General features: G+C 51.7%; 1 protein-coding gene and 1 long non-coding RNA gene across 3 annotated transcripts in view; one reads left to right on the forward strand and one right to left on the reverse strand.

The window, feature by feature from the left end:
* The window catches only part of IL4R (interleukin 4 receptor), a 38,566-nt gene that overhangs the window by 3,005 nt on the left and 18,507 nt on the right, over positions 1-17,054 (forward strand). The window lies entirely within an intron of this gene.
* On the reverse strand, positions 78-8,263 carry LOC129519938 (uncharacterized). The gene is made up of 3 exons (XR_008666451.1): positions 8,158-8,263; positions 4,441-4,685; positions 78-3,996 (listed from the first exon to the last, which is right to left on the reverse strand). It is a non-coding gene; the product is annotated as an uncharacterized LOC129519938 (long non-coding RNA).

Raw genomic sequence — 17,054 nt, forward strand, 5'->3', positions numbered from 1 at the left:
CATTCATTTCTTCAAATATTTGTCAAGCACCTGTATGTTCTAGGAGCTACTTATAGAGCAGTGGACAAAGCCTTTGCTCTTCTGGAGTTTCTTCTTCTTCTTTTTTTTCTTTAAGATTTTATTTATTTATTCACGAGACACACCGAGAATGAGAGAGGCAGAAACATAGGCAGAGGGAGAAGCAGGCCCCCTGCAGGGAGCCTGATGCAGGGACTCGATCCCGGGACTCCGGATATCACGACCTGACCCCAAGGCAGAGGCCCAACCGCTGAGCCACCCAGGTGTCCCTGGAGTTTCAATTCTAATTGAGAAGACAGGTGATACACAAGCAAACAACTCTAAACAGGTCTAGTCGCCCTTATTTCTAATTCTGAAATCTGCAAGCTCTAAAAACCGAAAGTTTTTCCCTAACTCGATTGGAAGCGAGACTGAGGTGAACTAATCACGAGGCTCTTTGGTGTGTTTGCTTATCCTCCCTGGCACGAATGCTTGTGTGTCTTGGTGCAGAGGAATTAATGTGAGCGATCCAGGGAATGCTGGGCCTCTGGGGGGTAGGGTGGTTATGTCGGGTGGGACTTTATACCAGATGACCCTTCCATAATACGAGCTCCTGTGAATTCTGAGACATGCCTGGCCCCCAGGATTTCACATGAGACAACAGGGCCCTGCAGTGTCCCATCAGGACCAGGAGGAAAATGTAAAGCAGGGTGAGGGTGGACATTTAGGAAGATGTGGGGCAGGGGCCTGGGGAAGAACAGGCCCAGTGGAGGGAACCCCAGGGAAGGTCTTGTCCACCCCACCAACCCCACTTCCTGGCCCACTGCTTGTCCTTGGCTCTGGGCACACAGATCTGTCTAAACACGCATGTCTTTGCCTTTCCAAGAAGTGGCCATGCCTCTAAGATTTCAGGTTTGGCTCTGACTGACTCATTTCCACCCTAGGGGCCCATATCACGTTCTCGAGGTTGCTTTAGAGATCCAGGGGCTTGGATCTGCAGGAGAAGATCACCAGCTGGGCTAGCCTCTGAGTCCCCGCCCACCTCCCCACCACAGGGACAGAGGGAGGAAGTGGGTCCATGTGAGGGGAAGACAGCTTGGCCTCCTGGGTTTGGTGGAACGCTTCCTAAAGGGGAAGGACTGTATTTCTGAGCAGCGGGTTTAAAAAGGGGCTGATTATGCACCTAGAAGGTACAGGCACGTACATGTGTTGAGTGTCAGCACCAGGCTTGCACTCACTCAGCAAACGTGTCAGGGACAGGGATGCAAGTCACAGCAGTGACACAGATGCAAGAGCCCTCGTGGAGCTGACAGTCTAGTGAGGGAGGTGACTTTTGAGCTAAGACCCGAGGTAAAAAGACATGTGGATGTCTGGGGAAATGGGAGAGTGATTCTGGCAGAGGGAACAGCAGGTGCAAAGGCCCTGAGGTGCGAACAAGCTTGGTGTGTCTGACCCACAAGGAAGCTGATGTGGTCGGACCTGAGCACGACAGAGAGTGGGGAGGAACATAGGTCAGGGGCCTAAACAGAAGCCAGACGCCTGCAGCAGCTCATTTAGCTTGTAAAGTAAGCTTACGAAGAAACAGGCACAGAATGGTTTAGTGACTTGTCCGGGGCCACACAGGTGGCAGAGTGGGGCTGTGAACCTGGCAGCTCCAGGATCCTGTGTCCTTTGCACGGTGTTTGAACACACGCTGGGGATGTGGTGGGGCAGGGTGGTGTTCCAGACGGTGCAATCATCGTGTGGATCATTTTACAGATTTTTTTTTTTTTTTAACCGGCGAGCACCTTCCCGGCCACAGGCGGTGAGGACACACCAAAGCGCAAGGGGGTGTGGAAGAGGATGAGTGGAGGGCCCTCTGCCCATCGGGCACTGTGCCGGTGGGGGTGGGGAGGGGGGTAGATGCAGGGGTAGATTTCCCCGAGGAGGAAACCGAGGCTCAGGGTGGGAGCTGATCTGAGAGATACAACCCCAAAGAGGCAGAGGGTGGATTCAAACCCGAGGCTGCTGACCTGGGGCCTCTGCCTTTAGCTGCTCTTCTGGGGGCCTCCAGCTCGAGGAGTGGAGTCGCAACGGACCGTGCGTGTTGGTCAGAAATGAAGCAGCGCAGTTACCAAGAGCCATTTGGGCGAACGGGGGAAGCCCTGAGGTTTTCCTGAAGGAGCCAGAGTGTTCTCTGCCTCTTCAAAAGAGGAAACGGAACTTCTCTGGAGAGGAGAGACACCAGATCCCTGGACGGGGTAGGCCTCCTCCAAGCCCGTGGAGCCGCAGCCTCTTGACGGTCTTGCCTCCGGAGATGGAGCGTAGGCCCTCCACAAGCTGCATTTTCACAGCTGGGCGGCCTGAACTTGGGAGAAGATCTCTTCCTGAGATCTAGCCAAATTAACTGTCCAGTAGCATTCCCATCCTGGCTCCGGTTCTGCCCCTTGGAAGTAGTAACAGGCCCCCTCCAACCTGAGCCCGACATTTCTCTTTCGCGGAATACATAGTCATACTTCTTGCCGTCATTCTTCCTGACTCCAGGGATTGTAAAGAGTTCGGTCTGGCTTTGGACATGATCCAGTTGGTCAAAGTCAAATCTGTTGCCGCCTCCTCCCCAACTCCCCGCCGCCAAAGTCGGCCCAGTCACGGGGGAGGGAGACTATCACCTCCTTGGATTTGGAGCACATACCTCTGTTGATAGAACCTGCAGTCATATTTCTGAGTGGCCACATCCCCCTTGGAGCTCACATTGGGCTTGCCAGCTAAAACCTTCAGATCTCTCTTCTCCATTGCTGTCCATCAAAGTTTCTTCTATTCTGAGAATCCTTGTTTGAGGCTGACACTTGTTTTTAGCCTTTCTAGTTTTTCTAATAAATCTGCTTCAGGCTAAGTGCCTATATATATATATATATATTTTTTTTTTCTTCTTTGAGTACTCCTTTGGCTTAACTCCTTGGGTCTAGTTACACAATGTCATTCACTGCTAAAATAGTATACAATTTCCATTTTGATGACGAGTGTTATGCACTTCAATTTTTTTTAGGGTATATGGATTTTTTTAAGGTAATCTTTGTATTGTTGGAGTCTAAATTTATTGCATTATGGTCAGTATTTATGACTTGTGTCATATCGATGATGGAGAATTTGTCGAGGTCCTTGTAAGAGTCTCTGGTCAGTTTTTCTGTATGTTTCTGTTCTGTATTTGAAAGGATGTATATTTTCTGATGGGTGTAAAGTTTTAGAAATCTGTTAGATCAAGCTTGATCATGACATCATTCATATTTTCTGTGTTTGTGTGTTTTTCTCTATCTGATTTATCTCCTGCTCTAATAGAGGATCTGTTCATGTCTCCTTGGCCTTTTCTTCTTGTTTTTGCTTTAATTTCAAAATCATATTGTTCGGTGCAATATATATAGAATATATGAGTAGGAGAAGGGTTCATGATTTTTGTACTTTCTTGGGAAATTGCTCCTTTTATCATAAAATAGCCACCTTTCTCCCTTTTAATACTTTGTTGCCTTGAATTCCGTTTTATTTATTATTCATATTCCTGTACTTGTTCCCTTTATGACCATTTTTCTTAACTTTTCTTTGACCCTACCTAGTCTTACAACCACATAAATTGAAAAAAAAAAAAAAACCGTACATCTCAGTCTCGGTTGTGCAGCCCATTTGCCCAGCCATCTGGAGGCAGGTCCTTTTGCCTATTTGGCCTTTATTTTCTTCATCCATAAAATGGGACTATGACTCACTTTGCCTCTCCTCTCCGGAAAGTAACTGGAATCGTGGCTGTGAAAGATCCTGCTGCCATCCCTGTGCGCAGGCTCGTCTCTGGGTGTGAATGTGAGCTGGCATTCCAGGCCGTGAGAAGGGCGTGAGCCGAGGCAGACCTGGGAGGGGGGACCGCACCCAGAGGGCGAAGGTGGACTTCACTGTGGCTGCCCCTGGTTGGCTGCCTCCTCTGTTCAAACAGGTGCATGAGGCGGACACTGTCTGTGGCCTGAAGGAACTTCCAGGCTGGAAAAGGAGGGGGAAGAAGGCACAGGTCCTACTCAGGAGACTGGCAGGGATGTTGGGACAGAGGGGCAGCCAGGGGAAGGGCTGAGGAAAGAGCAGGGTGTGTCCCATGGGGCTATGGCATTGAGACTTGGGGACCTGGCGCACCTGGGGACCAGGTGGGCAGGGCTGGGAGAGCACAGGGTGGGCAGGGGAGCATCCTCCCTTACGAAGGAGGAAGGCATGGGGCTTGCAGAATTTTGAGGCTCCTCATGTGACCCCATGATGCTGCTCAGCCACAAAGAGCAGGTGATGGGGGGGGTCTTCAGGCCCACTCCCTTCTCATCACCATAGCAACCACATCCCCATAATGAGCAAGAGGTAACAGGGACAGAAGGGAGGGGGCATTTGACAAGGCGGCCTTTTGCCTTTGGGGGTGCCTGTGCCCAGGCTGCGGGTTCTCACCTGTTGCTCCTCGTGCCTCATTGGTGGCATCTCAGGACGCCCACCCACCCTGGAGCACATCAGCTGGTGGTTGGAAGCCAAAGAGGGACCACAAGGACGCCTGGGTGGCTCCGTGGTCGACCATCTGCCTTCGGCTCAGGTGTGATTTTGAAGTCCTGGGATCGAGTTCCGCATCAGGCCCCCCGCAAGGAGCCTGCTTCTCTTTCTGCCTGTGTCTCTGCCTCTCTCTCTCTCTCTCTCTGTGCCTTTTATGAATAAATAAATAAAATCTTTTAAAACAACAACAACAACAACAACCAAAAAAAAAAAAAATCTGAAGAGGGACCACAAACTGGACCTGTTTTCCAGATGTTAAAAGTCAGGAAAATAAGCATAGAAATCTGGATTTCTAGCTGCTTTTTGAACCGTCAAGAGACCTAGCAATGCCCAGGCTTTTGCTGAAGTGGCAAAAAGCAGCTGAAGCAGAGTGGCGGCTGGCCTTTGGACTGGCCTATGTGCACCTCATTGTCATGTGTCAAGGGTCTGTCATTGTCATGCGTCTAAGTTCCCTTAGATGCTTGAGTTGACTCTGGGGGGGAGGGTGGCTGTGAACAGTGAGTGCAGACGCTGCTAAGCAGAGGGTCAGCGGCCCCAGGAAAGGCGGAAGGTGGCCGGAAGTGCTGTCTGCAGTGGACTGCAGGGTCTTTGGGGACCCTAGCAGCCTTGAGCCCAATGGCAGCCTCTCTGCATCTTTTCAGTCTTTCTCCCTTTCCTCCTTAGCGTGGCTTCTGTGCAGACAGGTGCATAGCTTTGTGCATTTTCCCGCAGTGTGTACATGTGTGCAGAACCCAGCCTAGAAACAGAGCTTGGCCAGCCACCCAGAAGCTTCCCTCCTGCCCGCCCCCCAAACCAGGGGCACTTCCCTTACTTCTGACTCCAAGTTTCGTTTGTCTCCTTTGGAACTTCACAGAAATGGAGTCAGTTTTGCCCTTGGGAGCCCAGCTTCCTTCCTCTGGTGTGCGCCCCTGAGACTGACCATGGCTGTCATGTACTCAGAGTCTCAGAACACTTCCTTGGTGCTCGAAGATGAGCTTGTGCCACCCGCTCCACCCACGCTGCCCCAGGGCCTCCTCTGCCCCACCATGGTCTCCTTGTCTCCTGCACCACCTGTGAGAAAAGTAGTTCTGCCCTCACTTCACAGATGAAGAGACGGAGGCCCTGAGAGGACCCCCAGCTTACCCAAGGCCTGTCGAACAGCCAGGGCCCAGAGTTATGCTTGTGTGTCTCGGGTGCTCCGGGGTCCCTGCCCACGTGAGTGGCCCCACACGTCTGGGTGTCCCTGACCATGCCAGGGATGATATGACGGGGGGTGGGGGTGGGCAGACAGCAGGAAAAGCTCCAGGCAGAGATCCCTTCCCCAAATGCCTGTCTGCAGACAGAAGGTGAACAGGGAGCTAGCTCTTCCCTGTGGTGACATGCTGCCAGCTTTGGGTTGGCCCCAGGGCCAAAGTCCTGGTCAGTGTTGAGACAAGCTAACCCATGAGGGCTGGGCAGGCAAGGCCAGAAGCCAAGTTCTAGCTCAGTCACTTCCTGCCTGGTCACCTTGGGTGATTTCTGAATGCCTCAGTTTCCCTCTCTGCAGGGTTGAGTAGTGTTTGACCACCTCTCCTACACGGGGCTTGCCAGGAGGAACAGACATGTATGGAAGGAGCAAGCTTGTGGCTGCTTCCTCATGCCAGGCTCTGGGCCGCGGACTCCAGCTCCAGAAGGCCCGGGTTCCGATCCAGACCCACCACTTCCTAGCCACACGTCCTGGGGCAGGTTCCTGAACCCCTGCGTCTGCAGTGGGGGTGCTACTGCACCTGCCATGTTCCTCGGGTTGCTAGCAGGGCTAAGCGAGTTGGTGAAGTCAAAGTGCAGAGTCGAGTCCGGAAGGACCAGTCAAGTCTGGGAGGTGGGGCTGGAACCCAGGGGCAGAAGAGCCCAGAGCATGGTCTCTAATGGCTGGAGGAACTGGGGACACGCAGGGGCATTGGTGGTGACTTTGGAGGACCTCAGGAAGCAGGGCCGTGGAGAGCCGAGCCTGTCTCTTAAGACAGCCAAAATCAAATCAGTGTCCTGGGGCCAGATCCCATAATCGCGGTAATGCCCCAATTACCAGCTCTCTGCAGGCAGTCCCTTCCCCCTCCCCCCCGGGTGGCCACCATCTAAGGAGATTCTGAGCTGGAATTGGTCAGTGTTTATCCAGCTAAGGGGGTGGGTAATTGTAACTTGGGGGGCTGTGACCCGCTTTTGTCAGGGCCGGCTGCCCAGGCCTCCCGGCCTCCAGCACATACCCCGGCCCCTCCGCTGTGTGCTGAGCACTGTACTAGGGCCCGGGGCCCCAGCGGTGGATGGAGTGGACACAGCCTCCGGCCTTGTGGGAGCTGGCGTCCGGGGGGCCCTTGGACAATGCACAGGACACGTGTGCATGTGGTAAACCACAAGGACTAAGTGCCCAACAGAGAAATGGGCTTGCAAGTGACAGGGATCAGCTGCTGCTCCCAACCACACTGTGTCTGGACGCGGGCCTCCTCCCCCGAGGCCTCCAGGACCTTCTGAGGAGAGGCATGGCTTCCAGGCTCCTCGGTGGGGGCCCCCAGCACCCCCTGCAGGTTCCCTTTGGCAGCTGGGACTCAGTGCAGATACTGCCAACATGAGTGTCCGCACTGCCGTAAAGTGGCCAGCCTGTCCCAGAGACCGTGCCCCCTCCAGGGGGTCTGGCCTAGCCATGACCCGCGAAGGAGGTCCCTGGTCGGAGTCTCCAGCGCCCTCTTGGCCCTCTCAGACAAGGCTCCCCCTCTGCGCAGCCCCCTGGGCCTCACACACAGCCTGTGACCTTGTGGCCTGTGTGTGACCTGAGCCTGCCTTCTGAGCTCCAGGCCAGGAGAATACACGTGCACAGCACGGCAGGGCGTGGGATCTTCCTGGCACCCCCACGCACCCACTGCCCGGCCCCGGGCCCCCTCCCCTCCCGGGCCCCCACCGCCAGCGTCAGCAAGTCCAGCACCCCTCCCTCCCTGCAGGGCTGAGTCCACCCCCCTGCCCCCAGCACCTGCCCTCCTCACCCGGCCGCCTGGGTCTCGAACCCACAGCCCGTGTCCACACACGAGTTGGAGTGGACTTTCTGGCAGGGGCAGCAGCTCCTCTCCTGCGTGACTCCTCCTCTTCCGTGGCTCCCTGTTGCCCCGGGGACGGTCGGAGTCTGAAATCCCGTGCTGTGCCCTCTGTCCATCGCCGCCGCCAAGGGCCTGGCTCGCGGGGTGGGAGACGGGCCATGCCCTCCATCCTCCCCGGTGTTCACTCACTCCTTGTTCATCCCTTCCCCCTGCCTTGCCTTCCCCAAGACTCAGCAGGATCAAATATGGGCTTGTCGTTGTAGTCCTCTCACAGGGAGGACTCCAGGCATCTAGGACACTGCCTGGTATTAAGGGAGCCCTGCATACGTGTAGAAATAAGAATGAATAAGAAGACACGGGGTTGTTTATTGAGGGGGTGGGGGGCTCTGTGCTGGACCCTGGGCTTAGCATTCTGCTTTCAGAGGATGGGACATTGCCTGTCCTCACGGAGCCCACAGAGCCACGCTCCCCTGGGGGGTTCTATTTCATCCCTCCAGGGACCCCAGACCCTCTGGGGACCACTGACCCTCCAGGGGCAGCGTGGATCGTCCCCGATGGCTGCCTCCAAACAGCCTCTTACCTTTCCTGATGCTGCTTCCCAGAGTGCCCCCACGGGCCTCTTTCTCACGCGGGGCCCTCCCATGCTCTGCATCACCCTGACGCACGGCAGCTCCAGCCTCCCTCCTGGTGGCTCAGGAACAGAGGAGAATCATTCTCCACCCCGATTCATCCTCTTCCCAAAGTCCATTCTGTCAGCAAATCCTGTTGTCTCTATCTTCAGCGGATCTGGAATGCAGCCCGTTCTTGCTGATCCGTCCTGGCACCTGCTGCCTGGACCACTGCTTCTGCCCTTGACCCCACGGGCCTTTCAGACCATGCAGCCAGAGGGATAGTTTGAAAAGTCTCATCGGGTCACATCTGTGCTCACGAACCTCCAGGAACTTCTCTTTTGAAGTATTTGTCGAAGGGGAGAAGGAAGAAATGAGTGAGTGAGTGAGTGAATTAATGAATGAATGGATGGCTTTTTCCGCGTCTGTAGTAGCTGGTACATATTTGGGGGGTCAGGAAACACAACAGAGACACACGTGGGAGGAGCAAGAGCACACAGTAGGTCCACGGGAAGCCTGCTGGGCTCTGCCGGCCGAGGCTGCTGATCCTCGGCCCCCGTGGGAGTAGGCCCTCCCCTCGCTGGGCCAGGCCATTCTGGGGCCCAGGCCTGGCCTGCCTCGCCAGCTGGGTGGGGCTGCTGATGTGGCTGCCGCTTCTGGGAACCCCAGCCAGGCAGCAGTTCTGGGAAGGCTGCTGCTCGGAGGAGAAGTGTGTGCCTGGCCTCCCGCCAGGGTGGCCCAGCTGTCCTGGAGGACACAGGAAGCTCCAGGCCGGCTTTAGACTGGAGTTTCAGGGGCCAGCAGCTCCCCTGGGGAGGCCGCCGCAGCCCCCCGCTGTCACGGGCTTCCTCTTCACGGGCCCTTGTTATGGGTCTGGCTGCATCCTGTCTGCCCATCCAGCCCCCCCTTCAAGCCAGTCTGTGGTCAAGAGGGAAGAGGAGCGGGGAGCAGGAGGCCTTGTGCCCCTTTAGGCTCAGGAGGAGCCTGTGCGGTCACTTCCTGGCTGCTGCTGGCCTCTGGCCTTTCAAGACGTGCCACTCACGTCCTCCCAAATAAAAAGAGTAAGTTAAGTGCATCTCCCTGCCAGCAAGGAGGGCTTCCCCACTCCGGGCACTTCTGACCTCTCACTGGCTCAGACTTTTCACCGATTGCAGCTTCCTTCCTCCGTGACCTTGGCTTTGTCGCTTGCCATCTCTCAACCTCAGTTTTGGACGATGCCATCACATCCCAGGGTGGCAAGGGCCTCATTTCAAGGGGCTGCAGGATAAGTGGTCGGGCACGTTGGGTTCTGCAGTGAGGCTGCCTGGGTTCAAATCCTACCTCTGTACCTTCGGTGTGGCACGGTCGCCTCATCTGGAAAATCAGGGTCTTAATGACACCTGCTCTGCCCCACAGGGTTGTGTGCATAGCAATTAACCATAAGCAAAAGCTTGGTACGCCCCGTTTAGAAGTAGATTCTGGAATTTGTTATTCTTGACTTTTAACCAGTCTCTTGTTTAATAGATGTTTCTATTAACGTATACGTAATACGTATATGTAAGCGTATGCTGTGGATGTGTCAGGCACTCTTCGGGTCCTGGGGACAAAGCAATGACCATAGAGCTCTGCCCTCATGGGGTTTGCATTCTCATTGCAGGGGGACAAACAGTATGTATATAAACTATTTATTTATTTATTTTTAAATTTATTTTAAAATATTTTATTTATTTATTCATGAGAGACACAGGGAGAGAGGCAGAGACACAGGCAGAGGGAGAAGCAGGCTCCATGCAGGGAGCTTGACATGGGACTCGATCTAGGGACCCCAGGATCATGGCCTGGGAAAAAGGGAGGCACCCAACCGCTGAGCCACCCAGGCGTCCCTACACAAATAATTTAAATGTTATAGGTGATCTTTTACCCTTCCAACATCATGAACTAGCAGCTGAGTGAGAGGGGCTGTTTTGTATTTTGCCAAGATGGAATATATTTTGGGTGAATCCCTTAGGTCCTTTGTCTATTTTTCTTTTCTTTTTTTTTTTTTAAAGATTTTATTCATTTATTCATGAGAGAGAGAGAGAGAGAGGCAGAGACACAGGCAGAGGGAGAAGCAGGCTCCACGCAGGGAGCCCGATGCGGGACTCAATCCTAGGACTCTAGGACCACACCCCAGGCCAAAGGCAGGCACCAAACCGCTGAGCCACCCAGGGATACCCTGCCTATTTTTCTTAAAGGGATGTTTTGTTTGTCTCATTGACTTGTTAGACCTCTTTATATATGAAGGCCGTTAACCCTTTGCAGTGTAGATTATTATCTTTCTCTGGTCTTCGCTTTCTTCTTCTTCTTCTTCTTCTTCTTCTTCTTCTCTTCTTCTTCTTCTTTAATGGTGTATTTTGATCAGGGGAAGTTGAAAACATTTTTGCAGTCAAATCTTTCAATCTTTGCCATCTACATCCTGAAATAAAATAAACATTCACACGTGTAACCTCAGTGATATGATTAGAGATGGTGATAAGTATGTGACAGAAGTAAACAGGGTGCTGTGATAAGCAGCAGCAGGGGGAACCGTCATTAGTGGGGGGCTCCTGGGTGTAAAGTCTCTGAGCGTGTCAAGGTGCTCAGAGGCCAGTGGGACACATGGCTTGAGGAGGTAGGAGGGAATAGTAGGTTAACAGCCAGATCATCAGGGGGCTTGCATTTTTCTTTTTTTTTTTAAGATTTTATTTATTTATTCATGAGACAGAGAGAGAGAGAGAGAGAGAGAAGAGAGAGAGAGAGAGAGAGGCAGAGACACAGGTAGAGGGAGAAGCAGGCTCCATGCAGGGAGCCCGACATGGGACTCAATCCTGGGTCTCCAGGATCAGGCCCTGGGCTGAAGGCAGCGCTAAACCGCTGAGCCACCCGGCTGCCCAAGTTTTGCATTGTCTTACACTTTTTAAGATCGTTGTACCCTCCACATGCAGTCTTAAGAAATAATATACAGTCAGATTCCCCCAAGAGTACCGTCTTGCAAAACTGCCGTACAATAGCACAGCCAGGGTATTGATGTTACCCGCTGAGCTTGCTCAGCGTGCACCCGTCTTACTTGTACGCCTTCACGCATCTTTGTGCATGCGGGTGGGCACGTGTGCGTATTTGGTTCTGTGCAGCTCTGTCACGTGCTCAGGTTTGTGTCTCCAGCGCAGCAACCACTATACCAGGATCCCTCTGTTGCCCTTTTATAGCCACACGGACCTGCCTTCCTACCCGCCAACCATGAATCTGTTCTCCATTTCTATAATTTTGCCATTTCAAGAATGTTACATAAATGGAATCACGCAGAGTGCGCCCTTGTGGATTGGCTGTTTTCACTCTCAGGCTTGGATTTTATTCTGAGTCGGAGATGCTCCTCTGGTGAGCTCCAGGCATCTGTCTGTGCCCCTGGGTGAAGACACCCTTCAGGAGCCAGAGGCCGACGCAGGGTGTGAGCAAGCAGTTCCGATGTAAGAATGACTTTGCCTGCAGTGTGGAGAAGAAATGAAGTGAGTCATGTCTGCAATGTCTACTAACTTCCCCCCGCCCCACCCCATCATTCTGAGAGCCCCAGACTGGGTTCTTGGGAAATCTTGTCACTGTTCAAACCCTTAAAAACTGCTCCTTGCCTAGAAAGGAAGCCTTTGACGTGGAGTCCTTACTTCAGCTGTGGGGGGATCTATGAACCCCTAAATTGGAATGCATAATGTAATGTGTGCACTTCCTAGAAGGAAGATTTGGAGCTTGCATCAGATTTCAGACAGCTCAGTGATCTCCAAAACATTAAGGACCGTGGCTTCTAGACAGAGATGGCGTTTAAGAGCTGAGGCCCCGGAGCCAGACTGCCCCCATTCAAATTTCACAACGGCTACAGCTTGGCAACGTCAGGCAAATCACTTAACCGTTCTGTGCATTGGTTGCCTCATCTGAAAATGGGGGAAGTAATAGGACTTACTTCATAGTGCTCTCTTGAGTATTGAATGAGTTAATACAAGCGCAGTATTTAGAAGAGACTTGGCATGCGGTGAATATCCTATGTTCGTTAAGTGAATGATGAGCGTGTAGGGTTTAGAGGGGCAGAGCCTTTTGGTAAAGCTTTTCTAGGCCCTCTGGGATTTTCAGACCCTCTCTGTGTTGGTTATCATCCTCTAGACAAGCTTCGTTCAGATCAGCAGGGTTTCTTCCAATGGGATACACAGGTGTGATTGGGCACTGTCACCTCCCTTGTCCTGGCTCTTGTATCTCTGTTAATATGACTTTCACTGGCTTTTTTTTTTTTTTTTTTTTTTTTTTTTTTTAAGCTGCTGCTTCACCTCTGGCTTATGGGGAGTTTGTAGACAGCAAAAGCCATAGGTCTTTTCTGCAGTTCCTGGTCCTGTGCTGGGGCAGCTGATGTTTGAAGTTAACAAGCAGGAGGGCCAGCTCCTCCTGGCTTATTTCATTCACCTACTTGGATCCATTCTGTAGTTCTAGGAGAAGGTGAAGGCACTGGTACTTTGGAATGCTCTTTGGGCTCCGAAGCCAACAGTCCTGGGTTCTGACTCTAGCTCTCCCCTCTGGCCAGCTGTGGTACATGACGGGCAAGTTACTTGACCTCTGTGGCCTCGATGCCCCCCGGGTGGAAGGTGGGAATAGCAGCCCATCCTGCAGGGTTCTCGGGCCCATTCAATAAGGTAATGTGCCTCATGCACTTAGCTAACTGCCAAGCACAGTGTAAGTACTTGACAGGCAGGATTTTGTTTATACAAATCTTTGGCTCGGCCTGAGGAAACTTTCTAGTCATCAGTTCTGTTCAGCCATGACCTGGAGATGAGCGTCCGTCCGTGGAGGAGTGCAAACAGACCCTGGACTGCAGCCTGTCAGAGAGGGAATCTGTGCAGAGCATCGCTGTTTGGGTTGGCAGTACAGTCAGGGGTTGCCTGCCAACTCCAGTGGGTCAGGAATCCCATGATTGAGAGTGTGAACTTGAAATCATTTTCTCTTGCTATAGGCTTGACCCAAGCTCTTGGTAATTACTCTTTTTAACTCCTCCGTTCCTATGATATTCAGGGAGGCTCTTCTGTTGCTGCACGTTGTGGACTATGACTGCCCCTGAATGCCCCACCTGCTTGTCCATGAAGCCAGCTGGTGTGTGTGTGTGTGTGTGTATGTGTGTGCGCGCGCGCGTGCACGCGGTGGTGAGCATACATATGCACATATTTGGATGTGCCCTCTGCAACAGATCAAAGATAGCCACCCTGACTGCCCCAGGTCTGATGTTTTAGTCTCCCCTGATGGGATGGCTTGACTTTATCATAACAGCCCTTCTGCTGTGTGACCTTGTCCTCTCTCTTTCTCTTTATTCAAAGTCAAGGCTAAAGTGACACCTTTGCCGTTTCTGCTGCAGGATGCTGCAGGCGTGTGTGAGCTTATCAGAAGAAAAATTACCAGGACTTTGTAGAGGGCACTGGCGTCGTGAGTTCACCACCACACTCCCTCCCCTCCTTCCTGGCTCTTCACTGTGACTCTTCAAGGGAAGCCAGTTGGGGCTTTGGGAAGAGTTTCCAGCCCCGTGCTGAGCCCATCAGAGGCCCCACATCATGTCCAAAATGACTTTATTCCACAGACATTAACTGAGCAGCTGCTCCGTGCCAGGCACTACCGCAGGTACTAGGAGCTGGGCAGTGAACTCGGCAGTGAACAGAGCAGGAACGCCACAGAAGCAATGCTGTGTTCTCAGGGCATAGATTCAGAAGGCACATGACCTTGATTCGTCCCATTCTTGGTGATGTTAACTTTGCCCACTTGGTGAAGGTGGTGCCTGCTGGATTTCTGTACATAAAGTTATATACAATTATATATATGTATATAAAGTATTATATATGAGGCATAGGACATTGTAAGTTTTTATAAAAGATTTTATTTGTTTATTCACGAGAGACACAGAGAGAGGCAGAGACACAGGCAGAGGGAGAAGCAGGCTCCATGCAGGGAGCCTGACATGGGACTCAATCCCGGGACCCCAGGATCACGCCCTGAGCTGAAGGCAGATGCTCAACCACTGAGCCACCCAGGTGTCCCGAACATTGTAAAGTTAGGCATTTTGACTCATTCATTAATACCAGTTTTATGGGCAGATGCTTAGAGGTTGCCATGGTGACATAGAACTGCCCCTCCCCCACTCATCGACCTAAAGCAGGACAGGCCCCTGGGCCCCTGTAACTCCAAGGGGTACAGTTGGTCACTGTGTATTTATTGTGATGCTCCAGCTGTGCCCTTTTGAGCCAGTGGGCAGAGTTAGCTCCTGTGTCTTTTTGGACAAGACCCCCCCCCCCCGTCCTCGGAGCACGTCCTTACTTTCTGACACGAGGATGCCATGTACTTTCCCTGATCGTGGGATCAGCCATTTCTTCAAGGAGTCCTGCTTCCATTCAGCGTGGAACGGTGCTAGCAGCTGAGACCTGGATGTGGGGATGGCACGACAATCAGGTGTAATGCATGACCCTAGACCAGGTCCTGGACTTACAAAGAGCATTGTGGAGGCAGTTGGCGAGGTGGAACTGGGGGCTGTGATCCGATGGCAGGAAGGCTTCTGTGTTGATTTTCTGATTTTGATGGTTGCATTGTGGCAATGAACATTCTCCGGTGTAGGAGAACATTCTCCTTGTGTTCTGTAAGATATGCCAGAGTATTATGGGGTAATTTACTTGTTGTGGGCAAATGAATAAATGAGAGACAAAGAGATTGAGAAGGACAGCACCAAAAAAGGTATGGAGGTGGGAGTGGGTTTGGCGTGTTCAGGGCAGCAGGAAGTGGAGATGCGCAGGTGCTGGGGCCAGGTGGAGAGGGGGGCGGGGCCCACCTGGGGGAGGTCTTGCAAGAGGAACAAAGTCACCCCAAGAGCTTCCAACAGGGGCAGAAAGCCCTTTCTGTGCTCCAGACGCTGTGCAGAGTGCTGGGGGTCCGCAGCTGACTTCCTTTTTTGCAGTACCCCTGAGAGACCAAGCTCACTATCATTTCCATGCTGCAGATAAGGAAGCCAACGCTGTGCAAGATAGGGGGCTGCCTTTGCAGCACGGGGATACCAAGCAGCAGAAGAAAGCCTGGAAGCCGAGATAGAGACCCACGCGGGGATGGAGAGAGCAGGTGCTCTCAGTATTGCCAGGAACATACCTCAGTGCATTGCTTTTCAGAGGGCATTTGGCATTATGCGCAGGGTGTTGAGACATACACACTCCTTGACCCAGTGGGATTCCAGTTCTGAGCATTTTCCTTAATAAAAGTGACCGGTGACTACTTGGACTGTGAGTGTGTCATAGTCCCTGTTTGAGGACTCTGTGTGTCCCAGGACCCCAGTCGGATGGGGGCCGTTATTAGGTCTGCTTTACAGAGTTGGAAACCGAGGCACAGACCAGTTTGCTCGGTGCTCACAACGATTAAGTGACAAGAGCAAGTGTTTAAATTTCAGGAAACCAAAAAAATAAAATAAAATAAAAAATAAATAAATTTCAGGAAACCTTGACACACAGCCATTACCAGTAGGGGTGTTGAGAGGTATTTCGTGGCATAGAAATAAACATGTTCTGAAACAGAAGAACCTTGTACCAGCCCATTCTGTCAAACTATATTTGCACAGAAAAGACTACAAACAGATGCAAAAAAGTCACCAGTGGTGTTTTCCCAGGTGATGGAATTATAGGCATTCTTTTTGCTTATTTGCGTGTCTCTCTTATCTAAATTTTCCACAGCTATCAAATGTGGCTTTTGTAATATGAGAAAAGATCAATAACATACCTTAAAAAGAAAGAAAGAAAGAAAGAAAGAAGAAAGAAAGAAAGAAGAAAGAAAGAAAGAAAGAAAGAAAGAAAAAGAAGGGGCACCTGGGTGGCTCAGTTGGTTGAGTGTCGACTCTTGATTTCAGCTCAGAGCAGGTTGTGAGATAGAGCCTGGTGTGGGGCTCTGCACTCAGTGGGAAGTCTGCTTTTCTCCCTCTCCCTCTGTCCACCCCCCAAAATAAATAAATAGATCTTAAAAAAAAAAGAAGGAAATTGCTTAGGGCAAGGAACAGAGAAATGTGAGCCAATGGTTCTCTAAGGATGGCCACATACGAGACACTGCGTACAATAACAAAGCAATAACAATAATAAATAAAGGCTAAAAATCCAATGGTGGACACAGAGGGTTATTAGTAATGTGATGCTTTGGATCTACAGTGGTATGGAATGATATTTAATGGTATATTAAGTGTTAAAATTTAGGTTTTAATAGGCAGAGGGTGCTGCTATTTCGGTAAATAAAATTCGTATTGATCTCCCTATTTGTATAGATAAACCTGAAAGAATTGATATGAATGTGTACAGGGGTTATTGCTAGGCCTTGTGATTTTGGGGAATTTGAACTGATTTCTTTTTGGGTGTCTGTACTTTCTGATTTTTATTCCCCATGTATTACGGAATGCCATTAACATTGTAGGGGCAGTGCACAATTCCATTTACATGTAACACAAAACACAGAGGTCACCTATGGGGTTAGAAGTCAGAGTGGTGGGGTGATGACCCGAGGGGAATGGCAGTGAAGCACAAAACCCCAGGAACATATAGCAAGAGACATATATTTAGCTCAGGTTGGGTTGGGGGGCAGCCTAGCTGGGCCTGGCTGAGCTCGCAACCGTGGTCAGCCTCGGGTCAGCTACACAGCTCTGTTGAGCTGCAGAACTCAGGCACATGACTTGGAGGTGGCTGCCTGTGGCCTAATGCGGAATGGCCCTGCAGGACTGTTACATGTCACCACCCCCCAGCAGGCTAGCACGGGCATGTTCTCAAGGCGGTGGTTGTGCAAAAGCAGGCTTCTGCAGTGCATCCCTTTTGCTAATATTCTGCTGGCCAGAGCTGGTCACATG

This window comes from Nyctereutes procyonoides, unplaced genomic scaffold, assembly GCF_905146905.1.
Source record: "Nyctereutes procyonoides isolate TBG_1078 unplaced genomic scaffold, NYPRO_anot_genome, whole genome shotgun sequence".
NCBI classification, from domain to species: Eukaryota; Metazoa; Chordata; class Mammalia; order Carnivora; family Canidae; genus Nyctereutes; species Nyctereutes procyonoides.